Here is an 18739-nt window from a genome sequence, read left to right on the forward strand (position 1 = left end):
CTGAGAGATTAGCAGAGTGCTAAAGCTAAATTTAAAATTTTGTATATTTAACCTTTCCCCCTAATTGCTTGCCCAGAATAAAGGGTTGTTGCTTTGTTCCTAAATTCTCTACATGAGGTGGTGTGCATTAAAGTGTATTTATACTCTTTTGGATTAATTAACTGTGACCTTATGAACCACTGTCCTTGTTTAATTGGTGGCTCCAAAGCACACTAATGGCATAAATCAGCTGATAATGAGATTCAGACTTGCTTTTAAAATATATAATAACACTGCATTGATATAGCAAATGAGATTTGTTGACGCTCTGTTGGTATTACAGGAGAGAAGACACAATTAAATATGTACTTTCAGGATGGGGGAGGGCTTGGTTGGAATGAATAATATGCACTTCAGGGTGGGTGTATGAAATAAGGAGGATATTCTACATCAAGATAAGTTTGGTATTCTCTCCTTGTCTCTAGGCAATGTGCAGTACTAGCTGGTGCACTTTAGGATACAGAAATGTTGTGGGAAGGTGTTTCTTAAAGATTACTGGAGGCTAAGAAAAATGATGATTTCATCTTAAATATAGTTACATGTTTTTAAACTGAGCTTACACCCACTGTTTTATGAACTGCAAATTAATCAGATAGCTCCCAGAGAACAAAAAGGTTTTGACCTAAACTAGTTGCCCAGGCTCCATTACTATTTTCAGTTTAATGTTACCCATATCCATCCTCACATTTTGGAAAGAAAACAAGGGCTGTGCAACAAAGTTTCTTTGTTTTCGTAAGAACTAAAAATGTGCTGTATGTAGACCAAACAATAAAAATAAACTACTGAACTACCTTCTAATGCATGGGGGTTCTGGAGAGAGGAAACCATGGATATTTAGAGGCATAAAGTGAGTCATTGTGCTAGTTAAAGAATTTTATAAGGCGAGCTCTGTGGGTTTGAGTTGCATCTGTTACCTTTCCAACTAGAACTGAGGGGCATGCAGGAAAAAGAATGTTGGATTTAATCATATCTTATAGTGAACGCATTGTATTTACGCTAAGCTTCTAACCGGGATCTAGACTGTGGGAGAACAACATTGTTAGTATTTCTTTAGGTATAAATTTTGCATTAGATGGGTTCCAGTTAAATGCACCTAAGCAATATTATTTTACACCAATTGAGCTGCAAAATGCTGTTAACAAAACACTTTTAAAAAGTAATGAATGTTCTGTAACACGAGAAAACAAACCACAAAAGCAAAAAACCCTGACCAGTCAAAAAAACCCTCACAGCTATTTTCCTTATTAAAAGATAACCATGCTTGCATTTGTGACAGTTCTTAGAAGCCATAATGGACTGGGTTGCTATGGTGTGAGATGCAGAACAATGAAATAATTGTTTCTCTTGGTATTGGCTTCCTGGAAACAAATTCTGTGTAAATGACTTGGCTGAAATAGTGACAACAATCTTGTGTGCTGTTTTATTTAGTTTATCGTTAAAAATCACAACTATTCTATAATTAAAAAAAGTAACATTTATCAGTTCTGGGCTTTCTTTTGTTTCAACTTTTTTTTTTTTTTCTTACATTTTCAGGTCAGTTTCATGAATTCAAAAGCAACTTACCAGTGATTTCTGGGAGCTGGGGCTGATTTTCTTGTATATTTGTAAGTATTTATTCATTAATTTTCCAGTTATGTGCATCTTTCTAATACTCTTAACATGAAGAATGGAAGCTATTTTAAAGTGTCACTGTTATATCAGTTTTAGAATGTTCTTTTATTAAGAAATGTACTTATAAACTTTTTTTGTAGGTTTTTTGCTACCAACTTATGCTTCAGTTATTCAGAGGGACTACAGATGCTTGAATGAACAGTGAATATTCCTGTTTTTTCAAGCTTTCTTTTGGTGTTCATAATCATAATAATGAGAGAACAGTGTTGCTTACAATAACACATCAGTTGTGGCAGTTGCTAATGATAGCCATGCATCTTGCTATTGTCATGACAATTATTTCTAGAAATGAATTTGGGCTGTGATTCAAGACTAACAGGACTTTTAGAGGAAAAGCTATATGGGTTTATTGAGGAAACACTAGGACAACCAGTATCTTCTGAACTGGGAATGTATTTTTATATACCCTGGAGAAAGCTGACCTTTATGGTCGCAGCAAAATGACTGAGACTGTAGTCATTTAGACCATGGCCCAAGAATATGTTTCGGTGTATGCCCAAGTTCAAATAAAGCAAATGGGACTAGGCCTATGCATAAATGCCTTGAGAAAGGGAACGTTAGAGGAGAAGATCTGGGAGGAAGATAGTTATTTATGCAACAAATAGAAAGCTTTCAGAATTGCGGGTTTTTTTGGATAGTCTTCAACTTTAGTCAAGTATAATAAGGAAAATCTAATGGGACTTAGACTTGGCATGATATAAATTATTGCAATACCTCTTGTATCGTGGTATAAATGAAACCAATCTATGCAGCTCATTCTCTTAAGTCACAAATATAGTTTATGAATAAATATTTATTCAATCATTTGTGGAAAAAGATGTTCACAAAACCGCATTCATCAGGGTAAAATGTGGCTGGTTCTCTTCTTGATATAGAAATGTGTTCAATTTATACTAACCCTTCCTCTTTACAAATGTTCATTTTCATATATGGTTTTGCTATTATATTTGCAGTTCCCTTCGTTTACAGGTCAGCATCTTTTTAATGAGCATTGTCAGTCCTATTTAAAGAAAATATTGTTATCAAATAAAATAAACAATTTTTTAAAAGTATTACCATTGAGAAGTAGTTCTGAGAAGGCAATGTAAAGTGATTACTGAATGGAGAGAGAGGAATTTGCTGTAACTCTTCCTGGCTTTGCCACTGCATGTTTTTTTCAAGCAATCAGTTAGTCTTTCTTTGCCTCATTTTTCTCATCCATAAATGGAAACAGTAATATATCAATCAATAGAACCAGTACCTCTTCATACCTCAATATGGAGTATACTTTCCAATCAAAGTAATGGAATAAATGCAACGGTAGATTCATGGTGAACTTCTTTGTGTGTACCAGGCTAATTGGATGAAAACCTGTAAGTATTGTTTAATTCACATTCATGTAGTATTATGAACATATAAAGGTCTTTGGTAATTATATTGTGGATTCCTGATCTGAGTCCTACTTTGCTTTGTTGACAACAACAAAAAGCTGGGGTAAAAAAAACCTGAGGTAAAAAGTACTTTGAAAGCAATGTTTGCATTTAGGTCAATCAAGTAAGTATTTAAACTTTAATGAGAAGTATGGACTGCTGTTATCATACAACTGTACACTGGCTTTTGCAGAAAAGGTTGTTGTACAGTCGAGACCCCTTACAGTACCGTGACCATGAGAGCTGGAACGTGGTTCAGCAGCCTTACCAATGAAACCAAGCGAAGGACTGTACAAAATGACTGCAGAAAATGAACCAAGTCTAGTCTTTCATAGATATTCTCTGCAACTCAGAATTCAATCACATTGACATGAATATCTGGGGAAGCTAACACGGTGGCTGACTGTTCTTGTTCTCCAATTAAAGGATTTACTTGAGTATTTAGCACTATATATCCATAAACATATGCAAACATGAAGTGCACATAAACTGAAAAACAAATATAGGATGCACAACTGATTCAGCCCGGTATTTCCTCATGTAGTGAAACCAGAATTGAAGTATACATTTTATAGTAGTACAGGTTTAGGCCTTCTTAAATCATCTCTATTGTAGCGCTCTGAACTTGCAGATATTCTGTAGGTAGTATATATTAGTTCAGCAGATACATATTCTTACTATTCAGTAATAGTAATATGTACAGTGTTATAAATTTTCCCTGTGCTCTGTAGACTAAAAGGACAGGTTGTACCTCAAGTATCTTTCAGTTTAAAGGCTTGATTTCTGCAAATGCTTATTCATGTGAGGTGGCCTTGGAAGATGATGAGAGCAGGATCAGGAGCTGAGGCTGAACAAATAGGCCCTAAACAAATGATACCATAGAAGATGGGAGCTTTGGGGAATTTGTGTGGAAGACAAAAAGTTTGCATATATAAGGACTTTTAAGAAGATTCAATTCTAAGCAGCATATTAAAAATGCTAATGAGAAATGTATACTGTTTTCATGTTATGCTATAATATTTGGGCATGGTTTTATAGCGTGTTTGTTTCATCTGTACTCCAAAGGGAAGGATTAGATCAATGCTAGGATGACTGATCTTTGCGCATATTTTTTATATGGGAACACAGTAAGATCAGCTAAGTACTGCTATAGGTCTATACTAAAGCTATTTCAACCAGGGGCTATAATAACTTTTTCATCAAATTTTTGAAAGTTTTGTCATAGATGCATTCTGCTGTAACATGTAATTACTTGGATCATCCAGTTCAGACAACTTTGGTGGGTTTTTTTTTTGGTCATATTTGGCTAGTTTTGTTCAGGAGAAAACAGGATTGATGATTCATACAAAAGTAAATTTCATGGAAAATGTGACATTTGGGCTTTTGTGTTATGCCCGCAGAGTAATTGTCCTAACTAAAGGTTACTTTTTTTCAAGAATGTGGTCTTAACATCATTTAATTTATTTAATTGTTCTTCCCAAGTAGGTTTGTCCAGTAGTAAACTGGAATAATTATTTAAAGTTACAGATGGTAAAATAAATGCCCTCTAATACTGCAGCATTTAAAACAAATTCTGCTTGTACATCAGCAATTAGAAATACCTTTTTACTAGCAGTTCAGTTTCTGTGTAAACATTTTATTGTGACTTGACTATGAAGTGAAAATACTGACAGAAAGGAAAAAATCTCCCTAAATGAATTGTGTTAAAGCCCATGAAATTTCAGTGTCTTGTGAGAACAGCTCTCCAGTGAAAAGTCTGTATTTAAAATATGGTGAAAATAATATAATTGGAATTGAGACTAAAACCAAATGGCTTTAAAAGCAAACAGCACAATTTTTTTCAAAGAAGGTTTAAAAACAAAAATAGGAACACTTAGGGGACACATGTGCACACACTTCATAATACAAGAAATTGATGTTGTGAGTATGTAAACGTTATCTTTTCAAACACTTATTCCAATTAGCACATCATCAGGGAGTATGCTTTGCTTCAAACTCAATGCTTAATATTTTTTCATCAATCTTAATTTTAAGTCAATGTTAAACTTAGAGACTGTGTTTATGTGCACCATGGAGCATCTGACCGGATAGATTCATGCTTTGTATTTGTACAAGCTTATTTAAAGGAGAAAACTATTAAATTATGAATATTTACATGATAAATTCAAAGAAGTCACAGCGCATTTGGAGCAAGAGAAGATATATGTGCCCTTGGCACTATCTACCTTTCAGGTTTAGTTGATAACATTTTATGTTCTACTGAATGACAGTTAATTTATTTGGGAAAATATACTGTGTTTATCAACTTATCACTTACCTCTTTCTATGAAGTGCTGATTCTTTCGAAATGCCTATTAAGAAAACCAAGTGATTCCTTATTAGAAGCTCTGTTTGCTGCAACATCCATACTTTTTTTGGCATGTGTGTGCTGGAGGTATCAGAGGTTTTTATCCTCTTCTTCCTACTTTTATGCCAACATTTGTGATGTACCAATGTAAAATGATGTGGTTGCACCACTAAGGAGCCCATCAGGAATTTGAAGCTCTGTTTTCCTGGCATTCTTTTGTAAATGAGGAATATAAAATCTGCTTCTAGTGGAACACCATCTTACTGCTTTTATGCAACTCTACTCCAGTAGCACACAAATTTTCTAATGGGAAACAAAGTTACAGTATATAATGTGAGGTATAAATAAACACAAAAGCAAGGCACTTGCCTTGAAGAGTTTTCTTGTCTGTGAAAGTTTCTATAAACACACGTTTTAGATGTACTTAAGAGAGAATTAGTTGAGTAGAAACAAAATGGAAGGAGGAAAGGGCATTTCTTCACACTTGGGTAATAACCTGGTGCGTAAATGCCCAAGCACCTTTGCATGTGTGGGTCTAATAGAAGCGTAGTTGCATCCATCCAGAGCTTTGTAGTTGTACCTGAAGAGAGGAAGGTGTGGAAAAAAAGACTGAAGGAGGGAGAAAGGTGACTGGGACATTAATCTGCTGAGAAAAGGACAGAAGTCCAAACAAAAGCACAAAAAGTTCTGTTTGGTTTTTAGTAGCTGAAGTTCTGTCTCCCCAGCCCGTGCTTCCAGTCAGGATGTCTGATGGACTCCCTGTGTGAATGTTTCTAAAGCTGTGCGGGTATGGGAGGTCACCTAGGGACTTGAAGTTCTGATAGGAGTGTCTGTTGCATGATGGTGGCACAGAAGCACGTTCCTATCTGAGTTTACGTTTACATTCTGAGTGCAGCACATATTCTTTTGGCTGCTTCTCTCTTGACTGTACAGACAGTTTCCTGGTAGTAAGTAAATAAATTAATAGATAAATACACAGAATGCTCATGTTGTGGAAGCAATATGCGTTGTATTAATTTTAGCTGGTTTTTCTTACAATAAGCAAATAGGGCACTCAAACTACTACTAGGATTTTGGTATTTAACATAGCATAGAAATCTTCTACTCTTTATGAAGAATAAAATCATAGAATCATAGAATATCCTGATTTGGAAGGGACCCACAAGGATCATCGAGTCCAACTCCTGTCCCTGCATATGACAACCCCAAAATTCACACCATGTGTCTGAGGGGGTTGTCCAGCCTCTTCTTGAACACTGTCAGACTTCGGGCTGTGACACGTCCCTGGGGAGCCTGTTCCAGGGCCCCACCACCCTCCGGGTGAAGAACCTTTTCCTAATGTCCAACCTAAACCTCCCCTGGCACATCTTCCTGCCATTCCCTCGGGTCCTGTCATCGGTCACCAGGGAGATCAGTGCCTGCCCTCCTCCTGCCCATGTGAGGAAGCTGTAGACTGTGGTCAGGTCTCCCCTCAGTCTCCTCTAAGCTGAACTAACATACAAAATAACAGTTTCAATTCATATAAACCCAAAGGGTTTCATGCTATAAGACTCTTTAGCACTTACTAAAATGAGGATGCCACTGAGGGTGAGAGCACTATCCTACCAGCTTCTAACACGCTGCACAAAGACAGAGACTGCCCCTGTGGTCTTTCTTTGCTTACTTTTTTATGAGGTTGAACCATTTAGTGAAGCTGCTGCTGGAAATAATTTTTCAAAGGATTGTCACACTCTGTATGTAAGTGAGGACCTCCGTGCCCTACTGCTGCTCCATCCACGTGCTGGACAAGATGTGTGTAATGCACTAGATCCATCTGCTGTCTAAAAAATTCTTTGCAGAAGAAAGAGGCAATAAAATGGAAATCCTCATCCAAACCATTATGTATGTTGTTGAAGTTCAATGCAGTGCTTGGGAGGGAGGAATCTGTTAGGAAATATTTGAGCTAAGAAGCTGCATTAAGAATGTGGAAGCAAAGTGTTCATACAAGTCCATACCTGGACAGAGTCCTATAGGTTTTCTGCAAGTGACTAGCATTTGCAGAGCTGAAGTATTTTTAGAAGAAATGGTTGTTTGTCACAAAAAAAGCCTCAGGTCACTTGATAACTATAATGCAGGATCTTAGAAAAGCTGTAAAGAGAATTTTCTTTAAGCCACACTGCGAGTAGTAAATGACATACAGTATTTCTCATTCTGCCTAAATGACACAAAAGATTTCTTATTCTATAATATGGATGAACAATACCTACAGTTCATGTCAGCATTAACTTTTGAAATCATATTGCTTAAAAGGGTGAGGGTTATAAAGTATCCATAGACAGCTTCATTTTCTCTCTGTCTTTCTAGTGCACATGTACCAATGGCTGTTTGATTCATTTATTGACATAAAACAGAATTGCTTAGAACTAGCCACTCATTCATCATAATCATAGTTAAAGAGAGTGTGGGCTAAGAGGTTAACTGCTTGCTGGATGTATCAGGATCTTTGGTATATACCAAAGTCTGAGTCAATAGAAATCTGATAATGGTCTGTTGAAAGTAAAACTCAAGTGTTAATAGCTAAATAAAAAAAATGATAAAGACTCTACTGTAAAATACTCACACTTCTGAAGTTAATTAAAAAGAGCTGATCAAAGTGAAGCTTCCATTAAAAAAATGTTACTTTAAGATATTAAAGATAAGATAAAGCACAAAGGTAAATTTTGAAAATCAGTGCATATTTTAAAAAATTCTTTTTCCATGAATTATTATTTTTTTCTTATTGGCTGCACTTCCATAATTAAAATATAATGTGAAAATGTTATTTTTTACTTTTAGTAGTTTAGGTTTATGCGCAGTGATGATGAATTGATATTTTGGGGTATCTACATTAACAAGACATTGAACAAAATCAATTTGAACTAACTGGGAGCAGCTTCTGTTCTAAATACATGTGTGTGATGGATTCAGTACTATGCATCATAAAATATTCAAAGACTACTCTTAATTGTGTAAATACCATATTATCTTTATGGCTTTATTAGAGATTACTGTATAATCTTGGCTCTGAAAGTTAGTCTGAAAGATGCTCCCTGCAGGAGCCAAAAAGCCCCAGGGAACAATTAATCCAATTCTCTGATGATAAAACAAAGCATGTTACGTGATTTTTTTTAAAGTTTCACCTCTCACTTCTGCCTTCCTCAGTGAAACAGTTCACAAAATGTAAGACTTCATCCAAAGTTCTTGTTTTCAGTCTAAAAAGAAAAGTTTGATTTAGAAAGAGAGAGGATCTTCATCTGGAAATTGGCAAGAATGAGGGTCTGACTGAGACACATGGTCCTGCAGAAAATTTAAAATACTGTAGGGTACCAGAATGAAGATGGATGACTAGCTAGCAAACTGTCTGTGTATCTGGAATTGCTAATGGTTTGGTATCTATTATCTACTCAAATGCTTTAGTATTTGATGTATAATACTTTTATTTGAAAGATTTTTCTAGTAACAGATGTAACACAGATGTAACTACAATTACGTCTGCTGAAGTCATGCTTAGTATATTGAAAATGAAGTGAAAATTTCACTCCTCAAAACCTCGTAACTGCCTAAAACTTGAGAGGTCTTCCTACAGCAGGCACAAGGGATCAGAGATGCGGTTAACTTCCGAGTGTGTGAGAATGCTCCTTGGTCCTATTTCAGCAAAACAAGTTTATGAACATCAAATCAGGCTCATGATTAGCTAATCCATCAGTGGAAAGTAGGCAGCCCTTTGCGTTTCAGAGACTAGTAAAAATGTTCCAGAATGTACCTGGTTTACTAAACAATTATTTGAAGTTCATTGAACTCGCTTTTATTTCTCCTGTATTTCTGAGATACTTTTTAGACTTGAACATCCTGTCTTAGCAGAATGTGCGCTATCAGTTTATTTAAAGATATAATATTTTCTCTTCTCTTTTTACGTCTTTAGGTGGTGTTTGTACTATTGACATGTTATTTAATTGTTCCATTTTTACCAAGTGATTATAGTTTGTATAAAAACCAGCAGTGCAATTAAATAGCTGAAATTATTCTTTCTAAGATGCAATGTTCTTTGTTTGTCAACTCCAGGTTTCATGTCACCTTGCTTCTTCTTAACCCAGTATTTTAAAAGTATGGTTAGAAAGTCTTAATTTGATGGAACATTTCCTCCTTCAAATCATGATGCAGATTTCAATATAAATTTTTGAAAAGTCATTTACCCTACAACTGTGTTGGATCTCCTCCTCGCCCTGTATCCAATAAAGACCAGTTATTTATTAGAACTCTCTTATCCTATCTTGCTTGGGCAAGTTTTCATCATTGCTAGGTTATTGGACCTTTTAAATTGATTCCATATTAAGGCAGCATCCCACGCTGCAAATAGTCCTTATACTTCCTTACTGTGTTCATTAAAGCCTGACAGTACATCTAAGTTTGTAAAAAGTCTGAATGGGTTTGAAAAGAATCTTTTGCCCAAAGATTTTTTTGGGTACGAACTGAGGCATATTCACTTGCCTCTGAAATACCAGGTATCAGTTGCTGCCCACTATAAGATTCTCCTGATCCAATGTGGAAACCTAATATGCTCTTGAATTTCCAGGTCCTGAAATAAAGGAACAAACAAGCTGCATTTCTGATCCTTCACAGCCCCATTCCTAGACAATCACAGCTAGGAAGTGACTGTTGCTACCATGTCTATGTGTAAATTTTCTGTAAATTAGTTATTTATTTTTTAAACTCTTGTTCTTAAAGATGTTTTTATGGACATAACTGTAACTTTTAGAGAATGATGAGGGGAACATAGCCATGCACATTCTACTATCTTTTTGCTGTATTCCTCAAAACAGCTGCAAGACCTGTGTAATCATACTCCAGATTCCCAGATTTGTACATTAGATAACATATATGCATCCTCTTCACAGGCCAATTTACTTGAATAATTATATAATTATTGAAACAAAATATAATAATAATTTTTCGCTTCCTGTAATCTTTTTTAAACTGGATTGATCCAGTCTGATTGCCACAGTTTGCGTGATAGATTTATTTCAGGTTGTGCAATGTTCAGCAGCAATCTGTGACAACAATCAATGTTTTGTCCTGTTAAAAGCATTTAGGTGGCATTCCTGCATTCAAACGGTGTTGTTTTAAGGCCACATAGATTCTCGTACTTTACCTCAGAAACATAGCAGCCTTTTTTTTTTTTATTTCCTTCTTTACCTTCTTTCTCTTTTTAACTCTGGTGGTTTGGTTTTGTGTGTGAATAAACTCCTCTGGTTTCTCCAAAGCAATGTTCTGTTTGAGGTGGCTGTTGTTTATGGGTTTTTCCTCACCCACCCACCTGCCATTAACTATTTGGTTACCACTTGAAATACTTCATCATGGAGATTCAAACGCGTTGTCCTGTGGCCATTGTTGCTCAGCAGAACACACATGCTTGCTTCCTACACAAACACACACACACAAATTAATAACTGAGTGGAACTCCTCCTCCTCTCTGCTCCAGAAGGAGCTGCTCCAAAAAGAAGCCATTTATAGTATCAATAAGCTGCTTCTCCAAACCATGTACAGATGTGTTATTCAACCAGTTAATATTGGGGTAGTTAAAATCACCCATTATTATTTTTCTGGCAGATTTTGCCACTTCATTAATATCTTTCAACATACTGAGTTGCTTGGCTGTTCCTTCTTTTACATGGCTTATATCATATCATGCCATCACAGCATATTCTGTAGTTTCGAGTTAATTGCCCAATTAACAGTGGTATTCATGAAGTGCTAGGAAAATTCCACAACTAATGATTTGGACAATTTCAAAATAGGTTGGTATTTCATAGTTTAAAATGTCAAACATGCCAATAGCTGCAAGCTTAAGACTGTGCGGGCTTAGAACCCAACAGCTCAAAAATCCTGTATTGCAAAAATCATAATCCAGCCTTCAGAAACATGTTTCCCAGCCCCCAGTATTTCCATGTTAGGGAAGTTCTGCACTACCCTAATTTCTCCTTAGACTGGTGAGGTGGAAGTGTGAGATCAGATCTCCTCGGCTTCTCTGTATTTTGTGGAAATGAGGAATAAATACCTTCTGGCAACAGTGAATGCTCCCTCATCCCCAACCTGGCCCCAGATGATGGTTACGGCAGCATTGGGGAAGCTACTGTAATGACGGTTGTGTATGTGCTTACAGAACTCAGGAAAACCGAGATGCGAGTGGTTGGAAGGCTGTGGGATTTGCTGGAAGACTTTGTACTTTTTGTTCCTGTTGCCTGGGTTAGGTAGGGCTGTTAACAATATGTAGTTAGCTTTGATGGGCCATTGTTCCCAGATGCAACTGAGAGTTGCCAATAGACTCTCTAGGCAGTGATCTGATTTTTTGTTTTGTCTCACCAGCTGCCATGCAGAGATGCCAGGGGATACACTGCCTTCTCTTTTTGCCATTTCTCAGTACCTTCTGTGCTATTTCTGAGTTGTAAAACTGAGGTGATGCTGTGGACTTAGTCTGCAGTGTCTGAGAATGGGCTGGGACTGTAAAATAATTTCATTAGCATTGCTAAGGAAGAAATTACTCCTTTTCAGCCTTGAAATTCAGGGTCAGAAGCACAGGTACAGGAAAGAAGACAGTCCACCTCCTCAGAGCTAAAGGATCACAGACTCAAGGTTCCTTTCTAACATTTTACATTATTAGAACATTTTGAATTTCCCTACTTATGCAGTCTGTTGAGGCTGTATTGGTGATCTAATGCAAACTGCTCAGAGGTATATAGATGTGTGATTAAGTCCTAAATTCAGCAAGGAGCTTTAAGTACTTTGAGGTCCTTCATTGCAATTGACAAGACTTTGCAGGAGTTAAAATCCTGTGAATACTGAGATCTTTGCTGAGATGGTACTGATTACGTAAATATGGCTGCTGGATAGCTCTTTTTACAAATTAAATTACTGAAATATAATAGTTCGTAGATCTTCCTTTTAGTCCTTCCTGGAATTGGGGCAGATTCTTAGGACATTATAATTTACATTTTATAACAAAAATATAGCAAATTGTTTTATCTCATTCCTCTTGGCAACTCAGAAAACTATCATTAACATTTTTTATCAGTATTCTGTTTAGGGTTTTCTAAACTGAACAGTATAGTGGTAACAGCTCATTTTTAGATGCTATTACAGTTCTTTCACATCTTTATAGTACTGTAATAAAGCTGAATTTACTAGCTACCTTGAAAGCGGAGTAAGGCAGCATTAGAATCTACATTAAAGTGATTCAGTACTCTTTAGAGAAAAGCTTTCTTAACTTGAGACCAGAGACAGTGTGTGTTTTGGGGATAGTTTTATAAGGATTGCCGATAAACTTGAACACTACCAACAATAGCTGCTTTTTGAAATGTTGTCCTGCCCAGCCCAATGAAGTTTAGAGGAATTTGCTTTGCTTTGTAAGCACATGTGATCAACATTAGCATTCAGGGAAGCTTCACCTGCCAATGGAAGGGAGGCTGTATCTTAGAGACTACTTTATGGTTTCAATTGTTAAAGATGGGAGGGATCAACTTGCATGAACTTGTTTCTCCTTGAGACTTAGTGCAAATCTCCAATCTCTTAGGTAAGTACTATGCTCTGATACATTTTTCCTAAACATTCTTCTTGGTGGCCATTCAGATTCTTTCCAGTTTGAGTGTATAGGGAGGATATTTGTTTTCCTAAGTGTTCATGAGTTAAGAAAATGCAAATCCTTCAGGTCATTCAGTGTTCGTGGCCAGTCAGGTTGCCCTGCAATAGGTCCAGTGGTTACTGTTCCTGGCTTTATGCTTCTCTCTTCTTCTTGCTTCCTTTCTTAATAGTTGTCTATTTCATGTTTTTCAACTATGATCTTATCATGGATGGCAAAGTGGCGCCCAGAAGAGGAATTAGCAGAGGCCTCCAGAAATGGCTATAATACTGATTACAATTATTACAGTTATAAATACAGTAGGAGTAAGTAGCAACTTCTACCACCTGTAGTAGAGTTCAGTAAATGCAATTTTAAACTACTGAGATACTAGTAACTAAATCCACCCACAACTACTAGAAAACATCTTACTGCTTTTAAAAGGTACAGAATTCTGCATGTTCTGATTTATACAGAAGTTGTAGATGTTTCTTACCTTGCTAGCATTTTTCAATAATTTTGCACCAAAATTTTATTTTCAGATTAGCTTCAGTTGTAGAAATAACCCCTTGTCTAATCATAAGTTTAGAGAATTTTGCATCTAGATAGCTATGAAAAAAACATTTGTGAAGTTATTTTTGTGTAAGTTGTGGTGAAACATTTCCCATGTAGCATAACAGAGCATTTAGTGTTCATGAAAGAAATGCTTTCAGTACTTTGAATACAGCAGCATGTTATTTCTCTTAAATTGTGATAGCTTTTAGATTTTTTTTCCAGCTCAAATTCCATAACTTAATTACACTATACTCTTTATAAAATTTGAGAATATGATCAATAAATACCAACATCAAACAGAAATAGTAAAAAGATTAAGCTGTCTTTTTAAAATGACAGTCTCTGATTCCATTAAAATTTTTGTTTTATTACGAAGTAGGAACTATAAAATTAAGTGAACACCAAAAGAAGATCCTTCTATTATTAATCAATCGCACAAATTCTACAAACTGAAAAACATCAGTGATGTAAAAAGTGATTGACCATTCATTGTTAATTTAATAGCAATGTTACCATTCATGACCATAGTGACATACACAGTATTTCAGACCGAACAGGATGGAAGCAGATTATTTTTGCATCTAAAAAATATAATCAATAATTAAAAGCTAACTTTAAATATAATTTTAAAATAGAATGGTGACCTATCATAGATATAGGTAGAATAATTTAAGATGCAAGATCTAGAGATCTTCTGTGTTTTATCCAGTTGCAAAATAAAACTCTTTTTTGAGGGAAATGGTATTTATGATAAATACATCAAACTTTGTATTTATAGTTTAAATATTAATTGCTGACAATGCTCAAGAATGTTTGAGCATTTTAGGAATTGGTATTTAACCTTGAGGTTTGGAGTTCCCAAATAATCAGATAGAGTCATTAAAACAGGTTCCCCCCTGCCCCAGTGGTGCATATGAAAAGTGACTGAAATATGTCATAAATATGTAATTCTGTCCAGGGAAGATATAAGGGATATTACCAAAAGGAACAGTTGTAGACTTTAGCTCTTTGACTTGGCTAAGTAATCTAGTTTTCAGTGCAAACGTACCTTCTAATTCCTCTGCCAAATTTGACCAACCTAAAGATCTGTGTTGCAAAAGTTTGTTTGCAAAACCACTTTTGAAGTCTAACAGTCTCTCTCTCTTGCATACTCTGTCTGTCTCTCTCTCTCTCTCTGATGTAAGATTACAATTTTCAGTATTTCTATTAGTGAAAGGGAGAAAGTACCTGGTATTAGGGAAAGCAACATATTTTTGAGATTTTTTTATATATATATATTTTTAAGAAATAACATACTTCTCTCATCAGAACAATCTTGTGGAATAGCCTCTTAGGCAGTGTTTAAGGCCAGTACATTTAAAATAACGGTTCCAAAAAACAGGCAAAAAATTACAGAAAAGGATGATTTCTATTTGCAGATATTTACTGGACAGTTTCTCTGTTTTGCTGTCAAGTTTCTAAAAACCCAGAGTTTACAAACTTTAAAGGTTAAAGGTGATCCCTGATGCATCCTGTGCTTGGTTAAAGGTCCATCTATATCACTGCTAGGACAAAAAAGTGAAGTGCCTCTCCACCAGCTGCAGAGAAAGAAGGTGATTTGAATGTTAATGAAGGACAGAAGTTTCATAGTAACAGAAAAACAGAGGCTCTATAGATAAGAGAATATTTTCCCAGGATGTCTCAGTCTGCAGTTGTTGCAACCAGAGGAAGTAATATTACTAAGGAAGTATTTAAATGTCTTTAACAGATATTAGATGATGAAGTGGAGTAGTCATTATATTCCTATCCAAGCTCCAATGCATGAGAGGTCTATTGAAATACAATCTTTTGAGGATATCCACTTAGTCCTGTTTCTAGACACCCAGATTCATTTGGGCATCCTGTTAATCTATAGAGCTCCAAACACAAAAGATTTCTCAGACAAGTTACTAAAGTTGCTGTTTAATGTGATAATAAATATCATAACGTTCATTGTCTTTATAAACCTAAATACTCATGCTCCTTTCTCTGCCTTCCACTCCGCATTGCAATTCTTTCCTGGTATTTGCACATTAGGTTTTTTAACATCTTTTAGACCTGGCAGTGCCCTCGACTGGTTCACAGCTCTTGATGTGAACATAAGAATTCCCGCTTACTCTTTAGTTCTGATCATTCGTTCCTATGTTTCATGAGCCCCATGACACAACCCACTCTTTCCAAACGTCTGATCCATTCACACAGATAGTCTTGCAAACACAAACTGGCATTCATGGCCTTCCTTGCCATTCCTGTCAAAAAAACCAAAATGACCCCCCCGACCCCAAAAAACCAAATAAATAAAAAACGAAAAGAAGACAAGATGGTGAAAGACATTTGTGTCTTTTTCTTTTAGAGTTTGAGTCACCATAGTTATACTCTAAGGTATTCAAATGTTTGGTTATTATTAAAAGCACTGTCACTTGGTGTCCTCAGCAGTTATTTTCTACTGTTAAACTTTTTTTTCTTTTTTTAAGCAGATTAACAGAAAAGTAGCAATGAGTTCACAATAGTATCACTGAATTGCTCAAATCCTGAGACCTTCACAGATGGGCCCTGAGCCTATAGAGGTATAGCATTTGTCATTCTGATGGATGACTTTTCCTGTTCATAAAATAAGGGAAGTAATCCGTCCTCATTCTGCTTAGTTCTCTCAAAGCAGAGACATATATTTGGTTGCCAAACTCTCCTTTCCATTCTTCAACTAATCCCAGAGAAAAATGGAAATATGTTGAAAAGCCTGTGACACATGGTGGATGACTAGTTCTTTGCTCCCAGAGCACCCATCTGTAGTGCTTAAGAACCCTATGCTTTTTCTTGCTCCTATTTAGTATCTTGATGGAATTGCTGTGGGATCTACTGAGAATAAATTTCTGCCATTCATAGGAGATGTGTGGCTTTCTGGAATGATAAAACCCAGTTCTGGCTGGCTGAATACCCAGCAGAGAGCAGAATGGAGATCAGCTGGCTTAAGCTAAAACCGAGTAACATGCTACAAGGGATGCCCCTGCAAAGCATCTTCCTCTGTTGTTCTCTATTGAATATATCTAGCACTTACCTGCTACACTTCAGATAAATATGAATAGTAATCAGTTTCCAAGACAAAAAAGCGAGCTCTGTACTTGAGTGTTATTTCAAAATGTTGATTTGGGGAGGATAATGATAAAATGAATTCTCTTTTCTGCTTGGAATATTTTTTTCTCCCTCCTTTATTCTCGTCTGTGTGAGATGACAGACTCTGAAAAACACTAATGTAACAATCTATCAGCCTGTTGATCTTTCTTTTTAACTATCTTTGGGTGTCTGCAATTGCCATTGTCACCATGATATCTGAGCACCTTACAATATCTTTTCAGTATTTGGAATACTATTAACTTCTAGATCCTTTAAAAGGAGGAGAGAAAAGATAGCTTGACTTGCCGTTCTCAGTCAGAAATGGAACCTCATATGTATGGCTTTGTGAATCCTTTCTTAAGTCTTATTTTGACACTGGTCAAGGATACAGAAATTATAGGTTGGTTGCTTGATTTCCACACCTCCCCCCCCCAGGATACATCTGTATTCAACGAACAGGATAAATTAGCCACTGCTGTGGAGAATTTCAATATTACCAGTGCAAGTTCATTAGAATTAGTTTAATTTAGCTAATCTAAATATAGCTTTACTACCTCTATATGAAAGTGACTTTTGTGAAGTCACCCTTTGTATTTATTCATCTCACAAAATTGATAGAATGTCAGCTGCATCATGGGATAGAATATGTGGATGCTCCTTCTCTTTTCTCTGTTTTTACACTTGCACAGGGAGATGCTTAAGGTTAATTCAAGATGATATTAGAAGCTAAGTGAGAAAGGAGTAAGAAGAGCTCTGGAAGCTCAGACATGTCATCCTGGTTCTTATCTTTAAATATAATACAGGCTGTTGTCATGTGCTAGTGATGTCAAATATCATCTGAGCATTCTTTGGGCTATCTGTCTCCACGTGCTACTGGCACATGTACATATTTCTGTCCATTTTTTGGTGGTATGTATTGGGCTTATTCGTGTATTAACATTCCTTCCATCAATCCTGAATGCACGCCAGCTCTACCAGCAGGAGAATTTTTTATCTGTTTCATATGTTAGTACAATGATGACTTAACAGGCCACTCCTTAATTCCTGCTAGATAAGGTTTCTTCATTTATTGTATATTACAGTGTGAAGGTGTCTTCTTTTGAGACAATCCATTTCAAACTGTTTTACGTCTTTGATTTCTTCTGTCAAGCAGTATGGGACATGCAAAAGCCAGGAAGTCAGAATGTTGTTTGGTACAATCTTTAGCAATGCTTCTGTGCAGTTACTGAGGTACAAAAAAAAAGGGTAATAATTCCCAGTGTTTGTTTTCTTACAATGGAAGATATATGTGTAAATCAGATATGGACTATAAATCAGAGTTATTTTCATTAATTCTGTAGTTAAGGTTTTGTCCATATTTACGTCTTGGAAAGATCTAATTCTGGAGAACAGCTGAGTAGGAGGATCCTTCTCCGAGTCAGCTCTGACTGATAGCTTTGAAGTGGTCTCCTTTTCTGTCTTTGAAAATACATCATTCTATAGTAGATGGGATTTACTAGACTTGGTCTTCTTGAACAAACGGACAAGTTAGCAACATTTTCCATTGGCACATCTCCAGAGCAAAATATTTGTTACAGTTCTTGTATATCTTTATGCTTCATCTGAATGCTTTATTTTTTGTGCCTTAGTAACATAAGAATTTTAACCTGCTTACAGAGTACAAGTAGCTGCATAGTTAAAAGCGGTCTCAGTTTTTGGCTGCAGAAGTGTATTATTCCAGAACCCTTCTGAAGTATCTGAAGACTTAAGAACTGCAGTATCAGTTTCAAAATACCAGTTTCCCTGTGCGTATCTAGGGGATGCTTCAGATACCTGCCTCAGACGAACTTAACAATAGACCCTGCCAGGACTCTTCATGGTTGGGAATTTCTGCCAGAAATCTCAGCAGATGTCTGTCAGAGTTTTGCTTTACGTTTGGCAAAAGTTTGAAGACAGCATGGTAGCTGTAACAAGTTTATA

The 18739-nt window shown here is 36.2% G+C and overlaps 1 protein-coding gene across 10 annotated transcripts in view; it reads left to right on the forward strand.

Moving 5' to 3' along the window:
- The window catches only part of SOX6 (SRY-box transcription factor 6), a 377869-nt gene that overhangs the window by 51588 nt on the left and 307542 nt on the right, over positions 1–18739 (forward strand). For all 10 annotated transcript variants that reach the window (XM_065635311.1, XM_065635316.1, XM_065635314.1 and 7 more), the window contains one exon: positions 1573–1643. The gene's annotated coding sequence lies outside the window, so the exon portion shown is untranslated. The remainder of the gene's footprint in view (positions 1–1572; positions 1644–18739) is intronic.

Source organism: Caloenas nicobarica, chromosome 5 (assembly GCF_036013445.1).
Source record: "Caloenas nicobarica isolate bCalNic1 chromosome 5, bCalNic1.hap1, whole genome shotgun sequence".
Taxonomy (NCBI): Eukaryota; Metazoa; Chordata; class Aves; order Columbiformes; family Columbidae; genus Caloenas; species Caloenas nicobarica.